The sequence below is a fragment of the Chrysemys picta genome, chromosome 7, assembly GCF_011386835.1.
Source record: "Chrysemys picta bellii isolate R12L10 chromosome 7, ASM1138683v2, whole genome shotgun sequence".
In the NCBI taxonomy this organism is placed as follows: domain Eukaryota; kingdom Metazoa; phylum Chordata; order Testudines; family Emydidae; genus Chrysemys; species Chrysemys picta.
The window spans coordinates 76,120,150-76,137,178 of NC_088797.1; the positions used below are offsets into that span (position 1 = coordinate 76,120,150).

The window sequence follows — 17,029 nt, forward strand, 5'->3', positions numbered from 1 at the left end:
GTGATCCCTCTCCTGCCGTCCATCATCACCCTCTGACAAACAGAGGCTAGGGACACTATTCCTTACCCATCCTGGCTAATAGCCATTAATGGACTTAACCTCCATGAATTTATCCAATTCTCTTTTAAACGCCGTTATAATCCTAGCCTTCACAACCTCCTCAGGCAAGGAGTTCCACAAGTTGACTGTACGCTGTGTGAAGAAGAACTTCCTTTTATTTGTTTTAAACCCATTCATTTCATTTGGTGGCCCCTAGTTCTTATATTATGGGAACAAGTAAATAACTTTTTCTTATTCACTTTCTCCACATCACTCATGATTTTATATATCTCTATCATATCCCCCTTAGTCTCCTCTTTTCCAAGCTGAAGAGTCCAAGCCTCTTCAATCTCTCCTCATATGGGACCCGTTCCAAACCCCTAATCATTTTAGTTGCCCTTCTCTGAACCTTTTCTAATGCCAGTAGCTCTTTTTTGAGATGAGGAGACCACATCTGTACGCAGTATTTAAAATGTTGGTTTACCATGGATTTATATAAGTGCAATAAGATATTCTCAGTCTTATTCTCTATCCCCTTTTTAATGATTCCTAACATCCTGATTGCTTTTTTGATTGCTGCTGCACACTGCATGGACGTCTTCAGAGAACTATCCACGATGACGCCAAGGTCTTTTTCCTGATTAGTTGTAGCTACATTAGCCCCCATCATATTGTCTGTAGAGTTGGGGTTATTTTTTCCAATGTGCATTACTTTACATTTATCCACATTAAATTTCATTTGCCATTTTGTTGCCCAATCACTTAGTTTTGTGAGATCTTTTTGAAGTTCGTCACAGTCTGCTTTGGTCTTAACTGTCTTGAGCAGTTTAATATCATCTGCAAACTTTGCCACTTCACTTTTTACCCCTTTCTCTAGATCATTTATGAGATAAGTTGAATAGGATTGGTCCTAGGACTGACACTTGGGGAACACCATTAGTTACCCCTCTCCATTCTGAAAATTTACCATTTATTCCACTGGATCCCCTTGTCCACATGTTTATGGACCCCTTCAAAGAACTCTAATAGATTAGTAAGACATGATTTCCCTTTACAGAAACCATGTTGACTTTTGCCCAACAATTTATGATGTTCTATGTGTGACAATTTTTTTCTTTACTATTGTTTCAACTGATTTGCCCGCTACTGACATTAGACTTACTGGTCTGTAATTGCCGGGATCACCGCTAGAGCCCTTTTTAAATATTGGTGTTACATTAGTTATAGTCCAGTCATTGGGTACAGAAGCCGATTTAAAGGACAGGTTACAAGCCATAGTTAGTAGTTCCGCAATTTCACGTTTGAGTTCTTTCAGAACTCTTGGGTGAATGCCATCTGGTCCTGGTGACGTGTTACTGTGAAGTTTATCAATTAATTCCAAAACCTCCTCTAATGACACTCGAATCTGTGACAAATCCTCAGATTTGTCACCTACAAAAGCCAGCTCAGGTTTGGGAATCTCCCTAACATCCTCAGCCATGAAGACTGAAGCAAAGAATCCATTTAGTTTCTCCACAATGACTTTATCGTCTTTAATCATGCTCCTTTTTTATCTCAGCCATTCAGGGACCCCACTGGTTGTTTAGCAGGCTTACTGCTTCTGATGTACTTAAACATTTTGTTATTACCTTAGGAGGCTAATTGAAAGTCAATAGGAGTTAGGTACCTAGTTGGATTTTCAAAAGCACCTACCTGTATCTTTTTAAATACCTTTAAAAATCTGGCCCTTAAGCCTTGCAACCCCAAGTGGAGCAATGCCAAAATACCTTTAAAAATCTGGGCTTTACACCAGTGGAACTATGACTACACTGTGAGCTAGAGGTGTGATTTCCCTGCTCATGTGCATATACTCATGCTAGTTTTCATCAAACAATTGCAAGTGTAAAGAGCAGTGTAGCTGCGGTAGCGCAGGGGGCAGCAGCAGAACTGGCTGAACTATGCCAAGTATACACCCACTGGTTTCAGGCAAGTATATACTCAGCAAAGCTAGCTTAAAGAGAGCTAATATGAGTATGTGTACATGAAAAGAGGAATGGCACCCCTAGTTTGTAGTGTAAACATAGCTGTAGCAGAGTGAAGACTCACCAGCACGGCACCTCCTGCTCCCAGCGTAGGATGACCAGTCAGCAAATGTGAAAAATCAGGACAGGGGGTGGGGTGGGGGGTAATAGGAGCCTATATAAGAAAAAGACCCAAAAAATCAGGACTGTCCCTATAAAATCAGGATATCTGGTCACCCTATCCCAGAGCCAGTACCTGTGTAGGCCTTTATCAAGGCCTCAGCCTGGGGAGTTGCCAGGCTGGAGCTCCCCATGCCCTTCCCCAGCACTGCTCTGTCCAAGGTCCCCTTTGTGCCTTCAGAGGGCTAGGTCCATCTCTCTCCAAAGCTAGAGAGAGAGAGACTGACCTAGCGCCCCCCTTAGGCCTTCTTATACTTCCAGCCCGGCTCTGATTGGGTGCCTCAAGCCTGCTCCTGATTGGCTCCCCGGGGCAGCCCTTTCCCAGGGCTGTTTTTAACCCCTTTCACACCAGAGTGGGGTGACTGCCCCGCTACAATAGCTTACACTGATGTTGTTACACAAGTGTCAATTTTCTTAATGTAGTCGGGACCAGATGCATTTAAGGAAAGAGTGGGTATTGGAAAAGACAATAGTGGATGCGGGGGACAAGTGGGTAGAAGAGACAAGAATGGATAGAGAATGAGACACACCAATAGGGAAGTGTGAGACTGGAGAGAAAAAGCAGTTTACACACCATTCAGCTAATCCACCAATTATTCTTATACACAACAGCGGAGTGCCAGTCACTGTATTCTCCAGGTGCTGAACTGAAACCATTTACAGCCAGCAACCAATAATATTTAGTAGAATAATGGATTTGAAAAGTCGTCAGCAATTTATAAGAAAGTTACTTTGAAAAAAAAAATCCAAATTCCCTGAACATCAGACAGTATCACCCAAATGTAGCACTGCATGAGATGATTAGTGATGAAATACAGAGGCTGCTAAGTGTTGCTAACTTTCTTCTTAGAAAGATAAAAAGCTTACTGAGGTTATTTGTTTCTTCTACAGAAGCAGAATGCTGTTCCATTGCATTTGTTGCAGTTTTTGGCTGAAGATGTAATCTTATCCTTAAAACAGGAGGAAACAAATTCCTAACACTCTTAAATTTTTTTCTGGGATTTAAAAAATGAAGTTGCAAGTTTTTAAAAATTCAGTTTGTTCTCTAAGACACATCTGAAATATACGCATCTACCATTTGGGACAACTCTATTGATTGGGTCAGCGATGCTGGCATAAGATTACAGCTAGGTAAATAATTAATTATTCAGTTTGGCAGTAGTTCAAAAAAAATATCGGTTCAGGTCAAACCCAATCCCCCTTTCCCCTCCCCCCCCACATCAGCAAATTGTAAAAGTCCATTTTGTGTTGTACAAAAAATGAAACACATTTCCAGGTGAAATATTTTGTTTTGGGCACTTTTGAAGGGCCAGCGTTGCCAGGTGAGGGGGAAAAGATGCCCACCTTACAACTTTTAGCACAGTGCGTGGGCACTACTTCGGTTGTGGTAGGCACAGGTTTAAATCCCCATTCTGGAGCAGGGATTTGAACACAGGTCTCCCTGCTCCCCAGTGAGTGGCTTAAGCATGAGGCAAGAGGCTATTCTGGGCTGAGTTTCAACCTTTCCTGTTGATACTATTGCACTTTGTATATATAATTAAATAGTAATTGGAGCAGGGACTTATTTGAACTTGGTCTCCTACACCGCAGGTGAGTGCCTTACCAACTGGGATAAAAGTTATAAGGTGGGCTACTCCTCCTCTGGCCCTTTTGTGAATATAACCCTCAACTTTTTCTGTAACTGAAATTATTCAGCAAATTTGTGTCAGATTTGCAAATAGTTTTGGGTTAACAACTGTATTTTTGGGGGAATAAACTATTTGTCCAAAAAATTTTCCCCAATAAATTACATATGTGAAAAGCACTTTCTACAAAGCCAGTTTAGTGTTGCTCGCCAGGGACAGCTACTGCTTTTACTAGACCAGAAAGCACTATATTTGAGCATCACTGGTAATGGAGATTAGATCACACCCAGAGCCCTCTTATCAGAGGCTGGTCAGTGGCCACCAAATGGTAGACACAGCAGCACAGAAACAAAGGAGCAAGACTTTGCTCCTTTCGTCTCCCCACATCTCGCCCCAAAAAGGCCAGCTTATATCATGACCCCCAGAGCACCTGCCTTAAGTGCTTGGGGGAGTCACACGTTAAGGAGCAGTGCTGGATCTGCAAAAACTTTTGGCCCCACCCAAAAAGAGTGGGATATCTGCCTCAGGACTCTCCTGATGGAGTCTGCCTTCCGCCCTGCTCCTGAGCTGTCCAGGCAAGTTGCACTGAGTGCCTCGGACTCCGTGTGCAGCACACCACCAGCACCCGGCTCCTCCCGGCACTGTTCACCTTTGCTGGTGCCTAAGAAGAAGGCCAAGAAGCACTCTCCAGCTCTGAGCCAGAAGGCCCAGGGGTCATCTACCAAGGCACCCGGCCTGCCTGCCAGGCTAATCCAGAGCCAAGCAATCGTGCCTCCGGAATTGGGGCTCCCAGCCCCCTTAAAGGTCTGTCACCAACTCCTGGGAGCGGTATGGGACCCACACCCCTGCCTGCATCGTTGTCATCTCAGGCTCCCCAGGCACAGAGAAAGCACGGGTCTACACCTGCTCCAATAATGACCTTGGTGCCCCAGGACTTGACTAAGGCTCCCCAGGAGGGCAAGCCTGCTGTTAAGACCCCTCAGGGTTTGGGGAAAACTGCCAGTCACCAGACTGAAAACACTGATCTTCTCCGCCGTGTTGAGAATCCAGGGGCAAATCCCAGTTGCATTGTCCGTCGCCCAGGCTGACATCCAAATCCCCTTGGCACTATTTACTGGCACAGGGTCGACGCTCCCCCTACTATTCACAGCACTGCTCACTGCCTCGCCAATCGTCCTCCAGGTGTCGGTCCCAATCACTGGCACAGTGGGAATGCTCCCTGTCTTGGCACTGGTCTCACTGGTACAGTCACCGGTCAAATATGCCTGGTCAATGGTTGCTGGTAGCCACGACCAGTAAGCAAACGCAGACATCGATAGCTCCTCCCTGGTCACTGGAAGGTGGTTCCTCCGGAACAGAGAGCCAATTCAGCCCATCGCCCAGGTCCCATCGGCATGTTTGGGCACCAGAGTCTGCTCCCTCGTCTGCAGCACCGCAGTGGCAGCATGGCCCGTGGCCAACGCGGTGGCCGTATTGGAGTGCGTGGGGGCCGTATTGGAGAGGTTGTGACGATGCCCCCTTCACAGCACTTCTCAGTGGATGCGTCAGAGCATCGGTCGGCGGACTCAGCAACACTGGGCCCAGTACTGGAAGCCAGTTCCGAAGTCGGGGCAGAGGAACCTGTGCCTACCCCTAAGCCTCCTTCTTCGATGGTGGTCAAGACCCCAGCACCTCGACCAGTGGTCCAGTCTTCCTCGTCAGCCCCAGATAAGGCGGTTATGGAACCTTCCGGAGCTAACCCGCCAGATGACTTTAGGGAGCATCAAGCCCTTCTCCGGCACATGGCCGAGAACTTGGGGCTTGAGGTGCAGGAGATGGCAGAGCTGGAGGACATCCCCTTCAATGTCCACTCAGCTTCTATGCCCGCTCGGGTTGCCTTGCCTGTACATGACAGGGTCCTCAAGATAGCCAATACCCTGTGGCAGATGCCCTCCTCCATCCCTCCTACATTGAAACGGGCCAAGAAAAAGTACTTTGTGCTGGCCAAAAGTTTTGAATACCTTTATACCCACCCACCCCGGACTCGCTGGTTGTGTCTGCGGCCAACGAGAAGGACAAGCAGGTTTCCACCTCCTCGTCTCCCAAAAACAAGAGGCCAAAAAAAATGATTTATTTGGGAGAAAAATTTATTCAATCACCAGCCTGCAATTCCAGGTGGCGAACCATTAGGCCCTGCTGGGCTGGTACAATTTTACTAATAATATAAGGAGATATACCTATCTTATAGAACTGGAAGGGACCCTGAAAGGTCATCAAGTCCAGCCCCCTGCCTTCACTAGCAGAACCAAGTACTGATTTTGCCCCAGATGCCTAAGTGGCCCCCTCAAGGATTGAACTCACAACCCTGGATTTAGCAGGCCAATGCTCAAACCACTGAGCTATCCCTCCCCTTAATCTCTGGGATGGTCTTAAGAAGTTCCAGGAATCCCTCCCTCAGGGTCTGGCCCAACAGTTTGGCACCCTGGTGGAGGAAGGTACTGCGGCAGCCACATGTTCCCTGCAAATGGCATGGGACGCGGAGGACTCAGCGGCAAGGGTGGTCGCATCGGTGGTGGTCATACGATGCAGCTCCTGGCTCCAAACGGCGGGCCTCTCCCAGGAGATGCAGGCCTCTATCCAGGACCTCCCTATTGACGGAGGTGGCAGGTTTGTTTTCTGATCGAACGGATACCAGGCTGCATGGGTTGAAGGACACTAGGGCTACCCTTCACTCATTGGGCATGTACACGCCGCAATCAGCCAGGAAGCCCTTCCAGCCACCACAGACACCAAGACCCTGGCAACCCCATCAGGGATCTACAAGGAGAAGAGACACTAGTTTTTGTCATCATCACCCTTCTTCCTCCTGCTTGCCAGCCCAGCCTGGGCCCTCCAAACACCCAGGGGGCCAAAAGCGATCATTTGAGGATCTGCCTGAGAGCAACGCTCCAGACAATCAACCGGAATCTACCTGCCTTTTCCTCAACCGCCTATCTCTCTACCACTTGGCTTGGTTGCGGGTTACGTCGGACCGCTGGGTCCTGGACATAGTAGCTTGGGGCTACACCCTACAATTCTTGGCTGCCCCTCTTTCCCGTCCCTCTTCAGGGACCCTTCTCACAAGCAACTCCTCATTCAGGAGGTCGAGAAGCTCCTGGGCTTGGGGGCTGTGGAGGAGGTTCCTCAGGACATGGAAGGAAGAGGATTCTACTCTCATTCCTTCCTAATTTTGAAGGCCAAAGGGGGCCTCTGACCCATCCTGGACCTGTGTGGCCTCAACAAGTCTCTCAAAAAGTTGAAGTTCCACATGATCTCCCTGGCCTCCATCATTCGTTTCCTGGATCCGGGGCACTGGTACACCACTCTCAACTCAAGGATGCTTACTTTCATGTCTCCATATTCCTGGGGCACAGGCGTTTCCTGCGTGTCATAGTGACTGGGTGCCACTTCCAGTTCATGGCTACCTTTTGGCCTGTCCTCGGCCCTCATGGTGTTCAAGAAATGCGTGCCACTGATAGCGGCTTACCTGAGACATTGAGGGGTCCACATCTTCCCATATCTCGACAACTGGTTCATCAAGGGCAGGTCTCCAGAGCAGGTGCAACAGAGCTTTGATCTGGTGCAGTTCATCTGCAACAATCTGGGCCTGTTAATAAACACAGAGAAGTCCACGTTAACGTCAGTTCAACGCATAGAATTTATCGGAGTGGTTCTCGACTCTACGGGGGCCAGGGCCTTCTTTCTGGAAGCGCGCTTTCAGGCCATGTTGGATTTGATCGCCCACATAAAGAGCCATCCGCTCACCACGGCCCACATGTGCCTGCGACTGATGGGCCACATGGCTGCATGCATGTACATGATCAGCCATGCCCAACTTCATCTGCGGCCCCTGTGGGCATGGCTGCAGTCTATATCCTCAGCAGGCATATCCCCAGCAGGCATGCCCTGGACTGAGTGGTCATGGTACTGAGCCACATCCTCTCGTCCTTGGACTAGTGGCTGGTCCCGAGTTGGTGCTGCAGGGGGTTCCCTTCATGACCCTGTCTCCATCATTCACCCTGGTCTCGGATGCATCAAACCTGGGCTGGGGAGCCCACCTGGGCCGCTCAACACCCAGGGCTGCTGGCTACAAAATGATCTAGCCCTTCATATCAACGTCAGAAAGCTCAGAGTGGTTTGCCTGGCCTGCCAGGTGTCCTTGCCACACCTGAAAGGCAAAGTGGTGCAGGCCTTGATGGACAAAACAGCCACAATGTATTACATCAACAGGCAGGATGGCACCAGGTTTTCGGCCATTTGTCAAGAGGCGCTCAGCCTCTGGGACTTTTGGGTGCGGCATGCCATTCATCTGGTAGCCACCCACCTGCCTGGAACCAGGAATGTCCTAGTGGATCGCCTCAGCTGGACCTTCTCGTCTTGCCACAAATGGTCACTTCATCCGGAGATGGTCAGCCTAATCTTTCACAGGTCGGGGACTCCCCAGGTGGACCTGTTCGCGTCCCGGAAGAACAGAAAGTGCCACATGTTCTGTTCTCTGCAGGGCAGGGACAAGGGCTTTCTGTCAGACTCCTTCCTAATTCTGTGGTCGGGAGCTCTTATGTACGCCTTCCAGCCAACACTGTTGATCCATAAGGTACTGCTAAAGGTGAAGCAAGACAAAGCGTCTGTTATCCTCATAGCCCCAGTGTGGCCTCATCAACACTGGTTCAGTGTGCTGCTGAGTCTCTCAGCAGCCACCCTATTGCAGCTACCTCTTCGGCCTGATCTGCTGTCCCAGAACAACAGCAGCCTGCTGCACCTGAACCTGGCCTCACTGCACTTGACAGCGTGGCTGCTGCGTGGCTGAGTATGGATTAATGGGAGTGCTCCACTGGTGTCCAACAGGTCCTGCTGGGCAGCAGGAAACCTTCCACCAGGGCTACCTATGTGGCAAAGTGGAAGCGGTTCACATGTTGGGCCATGGATCAACACATTCATGCAGAAGAGGCCCCACTGCAGGACATCCTGCATTATTTACTGCATCTTAAGCTCCAGGGCCTGTCGCTACCTTCTGTTAAGGTACACCTGGCGGCCATTTTGGCGTTCCACCCTCTGTTTTAAGAAGGCTGTTTGGTCTTTGCGTATCACATGACGTCATGGTTCCTGAAAGGTCTGAAGTCCCTTTACCCACGTGTCCGGGACCCAGTCCCACCTTGGGACCTGAATCTTGTGCTGTCAAGGCTCATGGGTCCCCACTTCAAACCCTTGGCTTCCTGCTCCCTCCTGCTTCTCTCCTGGAAGGTCTCCTTCTTGGTCACTATAACTGTAGGGTGTCCGAGATCAGGGCGCTCACGTCGGAGCTGCCCTATACTGTCTTCTATAAGGACAAGGTCCAGCTGCATCTGCACCTGGCTTTTCTGCCCAAGGTTGTCTCCCATTTCCACACTGGTCAAGACATTTACTTACCAGTCCTTTATCCAAAGGCTCATGAGACGGATGAAGAACGCAGGCTGCATACCCTGGATGTCAGATGGGCGCTGGCCTTCTACATTGATAGAACGAAGCCATTTAGTAAGTCAACGCAGTTGTTCATTGCTGTTGCTGACAGGATGAAAGGTTACACAGTGTCAGCCCAGATCGTCTTAGATCATGGCCTGCATCTGCTACTGCTATGAGTTGGCAAAGGTGCTCCCGCTGGTGATCGTGACTGCTCATTTGACTAGGGTGCATGTGTCAGCAGCAGCCTTCCTGGCACAGGTACCGATCCAAAAGATCTATCGGGCCACCACCGGGTCATCTATCCACATGTTCGCATCGCACTAAGCGGTGATCCAGCAGGCTAGAGACAATGCTGGCTTTGGCAGAGCAGTGCTGCAAACTGTAAGACTAAATGCCGAATCCACCTCTGTTGATTCTGCTTGTGAGTCACCTAGAATGGAATCGACATGAGCAAGCACTTGAAGAAGAAAAAACAGCTACCTACCTTTTGTAACTGTTGTTTTTCGAGATGTGTTGCTCATGCCCATTCCATTACCCACCTTCCTGCCCCTCTGTCGGAGTTGTCGGCAAGAAGGAACTGAGAGGGCATAGAGCCAGTGCCACCTGATATACCGCGGCATGAGCACAGCACTCCAAAGGGCAACACAGCTGACCCTACAGGTACCGCGGAGGCAAAAATCTCCGATGGCCATGCACATTGGCGCGCACCACCTCGAAAGGAATGGACATGAGCAACACATCTCAAGGAACAACAGTTACAAAAGGCAGGTAACCATTTTTTCTGGAATATTTGGACTTGTTAGCACAAAACAGGGCTACAGAATGCAGCATATCTGCTGTATAACCTTTTTACCCCTCCATGAATATAAAGACAGAGTGCCAATCTAAGAATTTAGAAACTGATCACTTGTTGCTGAAAGATACCCATGATACTGCTACTGACACATGATACTCTTCACTCATAGTGAAGGACTGGAAATTTAAATAATCTGTACTAATTCCCACTGTTCTGTGGTTTTCCTTTCAGTCCCTCTCTTTTCTGTCCGCTCTATTCATGAATGTTACTGCTTCTGTGCTATGGGGAGCAGAAGAACTGAGTGTGTATTGTAAAAAAAAAAGTGACTAAGTTAAAAGAAATTGTGAATAAGGCAAAATTCACTTGAGTAGTAACGCAGTCATCAAGGGGTTAATTGGGTTATTTACATTTAGGGGGTGGAGCCATGCTCCACCACTCCCAAACTTCCTATTTAGTGAGTGGAAGGCCACTCTGTGTTATGTAATTGAATAAAGCGGCAAGCTCATTCGCAGTCTAAGTACTGTTGACTGTGTTTCTTGTGTATAGAGCACTCTCTTTATAAAACTTGACAAAACAGGCTTCTCAAAGCCAGGCAGGTTTCCAGGAAGGTTTATAAAAATCATGGTGTAAAAATAATGCACGGAGAAGAGTGAGTGTGATCCTGAATGTAACCACTGACACTTTACTTTCACCACAACATCTCGAAGGATGTGTCAAACCTTAGGGTGCCAGTTCAGCAACATGCTTAATCACAAGCTTAATTTAAAGAGCATGCTAAATCTTACTGATTTCAATGGGATTTAGAGATATGTTTAAGTGCTTTGCTAAATCAGAGCTTAGTTAAACCTCAGAAATGTCTCCCTTATAAGGAAAGTAAATATCAATGAACTGATTTTACAGACAGACACAGATGTTAAGCGATTTGCAGAGTTCACGGGGAGTCATTTGCAGAGCATGGCGTAGAACCTAGGAGTCCTGGTCCCGTCCTTGCTGTATTCAACTGAAGCACATTTCTCCCCACAGAAGAACGTACTTCAATGGATGAATATATTACAGTATCAAGTAACTGTAGCCACTTTTCATATTTGCACCTTACTGCTCCTTCAGTGATCAGTATACACAAGGCATTTTATCTCCATAATATTATACGCACCAAACCATTATTTTAAAATGCATGAACCTTCAAGCTTTGGAAAAAGGAGTCTTCTGAATGGAAATAGCTATTGTCAGACTTACAAGAGTGTATTGTGATGGTGGTGCTGGGGATATGTAGCTCAGTGTTCCTCCAAAAAAATCTTGATCTGTGGTAGGCGATTAAAAGATCAAACCAGGACTCACTTGGTTTAGAATTTTCCTGTTATGCTATAATTAAGAACTCATGAGTCAGAAAATAGCTTTATTCTTCAAACTTTCCTCTATTCTATTCTTATCTTTTTCATTGTTCTACTTAATTCTCCTCCTTTGTTAGTTGCCACCCCCCACCTTTAATGTTTTCTTCCTTTTTTCCCCAAGCTGTATCTCTTAGGGCTTGTCTACACATGTTGGATATTTTGTTCCTGGCAAGCTGGGGTATAAACTGCGCTAACCTGTTGTGCACTAAGGGCACATCTTCACTAGCAACATTAAAGCGCTGCCGTGGCTGCACTTTAACGTGGCTTGTGTAGTCGTGGCATAGCGCTGGGAGAGAGGTCTCCCAGCTCTGTAAAAAAACATGCACTAAAAGTTCTCTAGTGTGCTTTGATCTGCTCTAGTTTCAAAAGGGGTAGATCAAAGCGCGTACTAGAGAAATTTTAGTGTATGGCAGCAGATTCCAAACAGACACTTAGGGCTTGTCTACACTGGAACTTTACAGCGCTGCAACTTTCTCGCTCAGGGGTGTGAAAAAACACACCTCTGAGCGCAGCAAGTTTCAGCGCTGTAAAGCGCCAGTGTGGACAGTGCACCAGCACCCCTCATGGAGGTGGGTTTTTTAGACCGTGACCACACAAGCCACGTTAAAGTGCCGCCGCGGCAGTGCTTTAGCATTGCCAGTGTAGACTAGCCCTTATTATACAGCAAGCTAGTGTGATTTACACCCCCACTTGCTGCGAACTATGTGGTCATGTAGACAAGCCCTTTTTCTTCCTTTCCTGTCTCTCACTCAAACTTTCCTTCATTTTGTGCTCTCCCTGTCCCTATGGAAGAATAACTGACTTAGCTTTATAATAAGAGGGATTTGTATATTGTACAAAAACAAGCTATTTTTCTTATTTTCCTGTGGAAGGAGATGGATCTGATCTTCAGAAGAATAATCTGTGGAAATCAAACAACTATTGCATGGAATGATTCAGATTTTTTGCCCATCTCTAATTTTGTGTTCAAAAATTCTTTAGCACCACTAACTTCATAACAAGCCTTTTTAAACGCCTTTGACTTTTAGCATTTAGGCTTTAACTTGGGCACTTTGTGTCAACTAATGAAGGAAATCTACATTTTGGGGATTGATTTAAAAATTACAGTAAATGGCGATGGAGAATCATGAGAGCTAAGGTCTATAAAATTATATGCTACCACATCATTTACTAGCTGAATCATAATAATCTTTGATGGAATACACTTACTTCCATTATGACTGACTGACAAGGTGAAAAAGAAAGGTATATGCCTAATACTAAAAAGACCAGAGTCACTTAGACAACACAGTGTAGAAGACATTCCATAAATGTTTTCCTAAATGTAATGTGATGTGTTTATATACCCATTTGCACAAATAGGGTGGTTTTTAAAGGTCATATCAGGAGAATGAAAATATTTTCCTCTAACAGAAAGCTTTATACTAAATTTGTTGGCTATTCACAGTACGTTCACAAGGACATTTAATATTATAAACAACAGAGAAGACCCTTCTGTTATTGCCTTCTCTCCACTATGTTTGTATAGCAGGATACTAATGTGCATTATTTTATCCCATGTTAAAAAATACATTTTTGTCAGTGAAGACATAGCCTCAGCAAAGATGGAAGGGTGTTCTGATATAGAAGAACTAAAATGGCTGTGTCCAAGGCCTACTAGGAAACTCTGTGGGCCACAGAGTCATTAAAAAGACATAGGGGACTCTTGCCCCATTTACATGTTTCTCTTGTTCTGTGCATTTTTTCTGGTATTCACCTTCACTCTGTCCTCTTTACTATAATCTTTGATTAAAAATGTACAAGAGTCCTATGAATATATACAGAAGCTAACGCCTTCCCTTTGGTCCTGTCTTTTTCCCAGAGAGAAACTGTGGAAGTCCATTTTGGTCTTGCTTTTCTCCCTTGGTTCCATGGGGAATGCATGCTGTAGAATCTCTTGGCCATGCACCTGAATGCTCTGCCACTGGCTATTAAACTAGGTTGAAGAAGTGTATTCTGAGCAGTGGAAAAATACAGAATATTTCACAATGAAACACTTTGACCCAATGTATAATAACACAATGCTTACATTTCTAGTAGGTCTCATTACAAGGGAAGCGTTTGGTTAACACTTTGTTTTCTTCCCCCAAGGAGCAGACCGGACTGAAGTTGAAAATGTTCAGTCGTTATGAATGGATAACACATGTACATGCACATTTTCCTCAAAGTAGGTAACATCATTAATTCAAATAATTTTTATTCAACTAAGTAAATAGGAGCAGACAGAATAATCTTTTACCGCTCCAGTAGAAAGAGGTTGAATGTGCCAACAATCCCAGTGAGGAGAATTCCTGGGACATGAGAGGAGTCCAGAATACCGAACAGTAAACATGGGGCAGCTGCTCATTCTCAGTGAATCCCTATTGCATGTGCTCTCAACCTGGGGGGAGGGATTATGAAAATGTCCAGGACCCTCCCTTTCTTTATGGCTAGATGGGGAAAGGATCTCAAAATGTTTTTCTGTTGTGGCATGGGATCAAGGTACAGAAAAGTTGAGAACCACGGATCTATCCCATAATCAGCATATAAATTCTATACTGATCTTTTCCTACTTCTTACAGTAAAATCACACAGTATTGACCAAATTAGATTTTAAACTCTGTGGGACAGGGATAGTGTCTACTTGTGTGTTTGTTCAGGACAACAGGGCCCTGTGAGGTGTACAAACTCCACACAATGGCTAGGGAAGGGTTAAGCAGCTGCAGTGAGCTCACTCAGCCCTGCCCCACTTCACCTGCAAGAGCTGTCAGGTTTGGAGGGGGCAATTAAAAAGAGAGAGCCAGGGAGGGAAAACAGATTTCTTGCTCCCTGAAGGAAGGCTGGGCTGAGGTTAGGAGCTGGAGCCAACCAAAGACTGCTACATGCCAGTGCCCTCTTGAGGGCAGATAGGCCTGTTGTAGGATTGTGTTTCTTTTTGACCTGGGGTATAGGGTTTTCCGTCCTGCCTGGGACCCGCTTATGGTCTGTGTGGAACTACTGCAGTCAATGCGCCTCTCCTGAAGGGAAGGGCCACTCCCAATAAACCTCTGTTGGTTTGCCCCCACCAGAGTCCATGCAGTGCAGTGATTTGTCACAAGCCTTAAAGCAGCCCAATCTCAGGTCCTGACACAGGTCCAGGATTGGAACAGCAAGAGAGAAACATTAATTGAAAATGTAGGTTTGGATAAATCACTCTCCCCAAGTAGAGTTTTATTGCAAGGGGTCTGGGTCTAATCCAGACTGGTGCCAGTTTAGCAACAGTCCCCAGCTACATCCTGTCCCACGTAGTTTTAGAAGCAATAAATCAAGAAAGACCAACTATATCTCCCCAGGATTGCCTTTGGTGGCTTCTTCTCAATACCATTATTTAAGGTTGTGAGTCTATAAAGGCTTATCTGTAAGTAATTAGCACCCAGCAGGTAATGCCTTCCTCTTTGAACCCTGGCAGAGAATTAAATCCAGTACAGTGGGACTTCCTCCTAGGAGCACCACTAAAATGGAACCATTGGGCTTTGGAATCTCCTTCAAGGATCTGATGGGTTCATTGGGATGTTATTGTGATGCAAATAATAAATGGGACAGTAATGGTCCCAAACTACATTATCACGTTGGATGATTATTGTAAGAGTATTTTTTTTTCAGATGTAGGCGAGAGATTGATTTAAATGGGATTTGCACATAAGAATCAAGTGCAGAATATGCAGCAGATTCCTAGCATGGATAAGAGCTCTATGGATCTGAAGTCAGAATGTGCCCTTAGCTATGAGAAATCAGTAACAGAATTGCATATACGGCCTAAATTAACACATGATCAGCAATCTGTCCAAAACTTTCTGTGACAATCTGAATCACAGTCTGCAAAGAATACTAATGAGAGAGAGAAAAATGATAAGCAATTGCATTGTGTCATACTTCTATTTTTATATAAAGAACTCTGTGAACCAGTTCAGGCTGGCTTAGAGGGGGCAGTTAGAAAGAGAGAGCCAGCTCTCAAGAGAAGAGTGGGAGGGACAACAGATTTCTTGGGCTAGCTCCCTGAAGGAAGGCTGGGCTACATGAGAAATCTGTACTGATTTAACTAAGTTCATTTTAAAACTTAGAGCTTGTCTACATGAGGAAGTTACACCAATTTAACTTGAGATGTGATTTTTAAAATGGTGCAAAAAACTGTGTGGACACACTTATTTCCATTTAAGAATGGCTTATTTGGGTGTAGCTGTTTTGTTTTGTTTTTTGTTTGTTTTGTTTTATTTTTAACCTTTTGTTAGATTTGAAACCTAAAAAATAAACAAATAAATATATAATAATAAAAACAGGAAATTTGAAAATTATACTCTGGTTAAATAAAACAGAACTGCATTCCTAAATGTGTTTTCTGTTGCTTTTAAGGTCATCCCATTTCCCCTACAAGTTGATGCACTGAACAGTGGTTAAGTGGTTTTCTACTTCTTTTATTCTCTGTAATTTGAAGTTTAACTGCTGCCAGATTGGATGAACATGCCACTGAATCCGTTCAGTTATTTTTATCAAACAAACCACGAGTGCTCTGAAGCAGGTAAAGATCAGAAACAGCAGATGGGGTAATTCTGTTTTTTGTCTAGAGAGAAAAAGACAGGGATGATGGCCAAGATTTCAAAAGTGACTCATGATTTTTGGGTGCCTCCATTTTGGAGTTTTCGACTAGACACCTTAACAATGCTTGTGAAAGAGTCGGTGTTCAGCATATACAGCAAAGCACTCTGGGAAATTTTTCAGAACAGAAATTGGGAAGAAAGAGGACTGGCCAAAGCGGTTACATAAACATGGATAGGGGCTCCTGTCATCTTTCAAAAAAGCATGCTGAACATGCTACAACCTAAGATACTGGCAGGACAAAACACCTTTAACTGATCAAGTTACAAACTGAGTTTTAGCCATATGCTGTGCAGACACAAGCCATATTTAGAGTCAGCTGTCACAGTAAGTGCTTACAAACATAGTTATAAAAGTTGTAGTGTAGAAAGGCCATAAGTCATTCTTATGAAGCATTTCTTTTATAGTAAAGTAATTGATTTTGAACAAATGCAGTGTTTTGGGGAATCCTGTGGGAAAATGCCATTGCATTTTGTTGTCTATAATGAGAACAAGTTAACACAGAGTAAATGGTATTTAATAGCCAGGGAATGCATTTGTGCATTCTCAGTTGCTACATTTTAGTTATGTGCAATGTATTATAAATAACTCTCCTTTTAATATTACTGTCTGGTACGTGACTCACTTCACAGATTCCTGTGCTTATCAGTCTTCAAATGCTCTCCAGTTTAGCCCTCCAGTCAACGGAAAACTGTCTCACAGGAGTCAATGCTACTAACAACAAATGTTAATTTTCCTCTTGTCTTGCAAACGTTATTCCACCCACGGTGAAAGGAATAACAGCTGGTGGACTAAGCCAAAGCTGCCTTGTTGCTCCCCACGACTCCACCTATACACACATAGCTAAAGTAAAAAAGGAACAAAACAAGGCGCTTGTCTAAACACAGCTTT

At 45.4% G+C, this 17,029-nt stretch overlaps 1 long non-coding RNA gene across 1 annotated transcript in view; it reads left to right on the top strand.

The window, feature by feature from the left end:
* Positions 1-16,298, top strand: part of LOC135972730 (uncharacterized) — a 90,571-nt gene extending 74,273 nt beyond the window's left edge. Inside the window, exons 3-4 of the long non-coding RNA XR_010589220.1 lie at positions 13,619-13,694; positions 15,896-16,298. This is a non-coding gene — a long non-coding RNA (uncharacterized LOC135972730). The remainder of the gene's footprint in view (positions 1-13,618; positions 13,695-15,895) is intronic.
* The last annotated feature ends 731 nt before the right edge of the window (positions 16,299-17,029 follow it).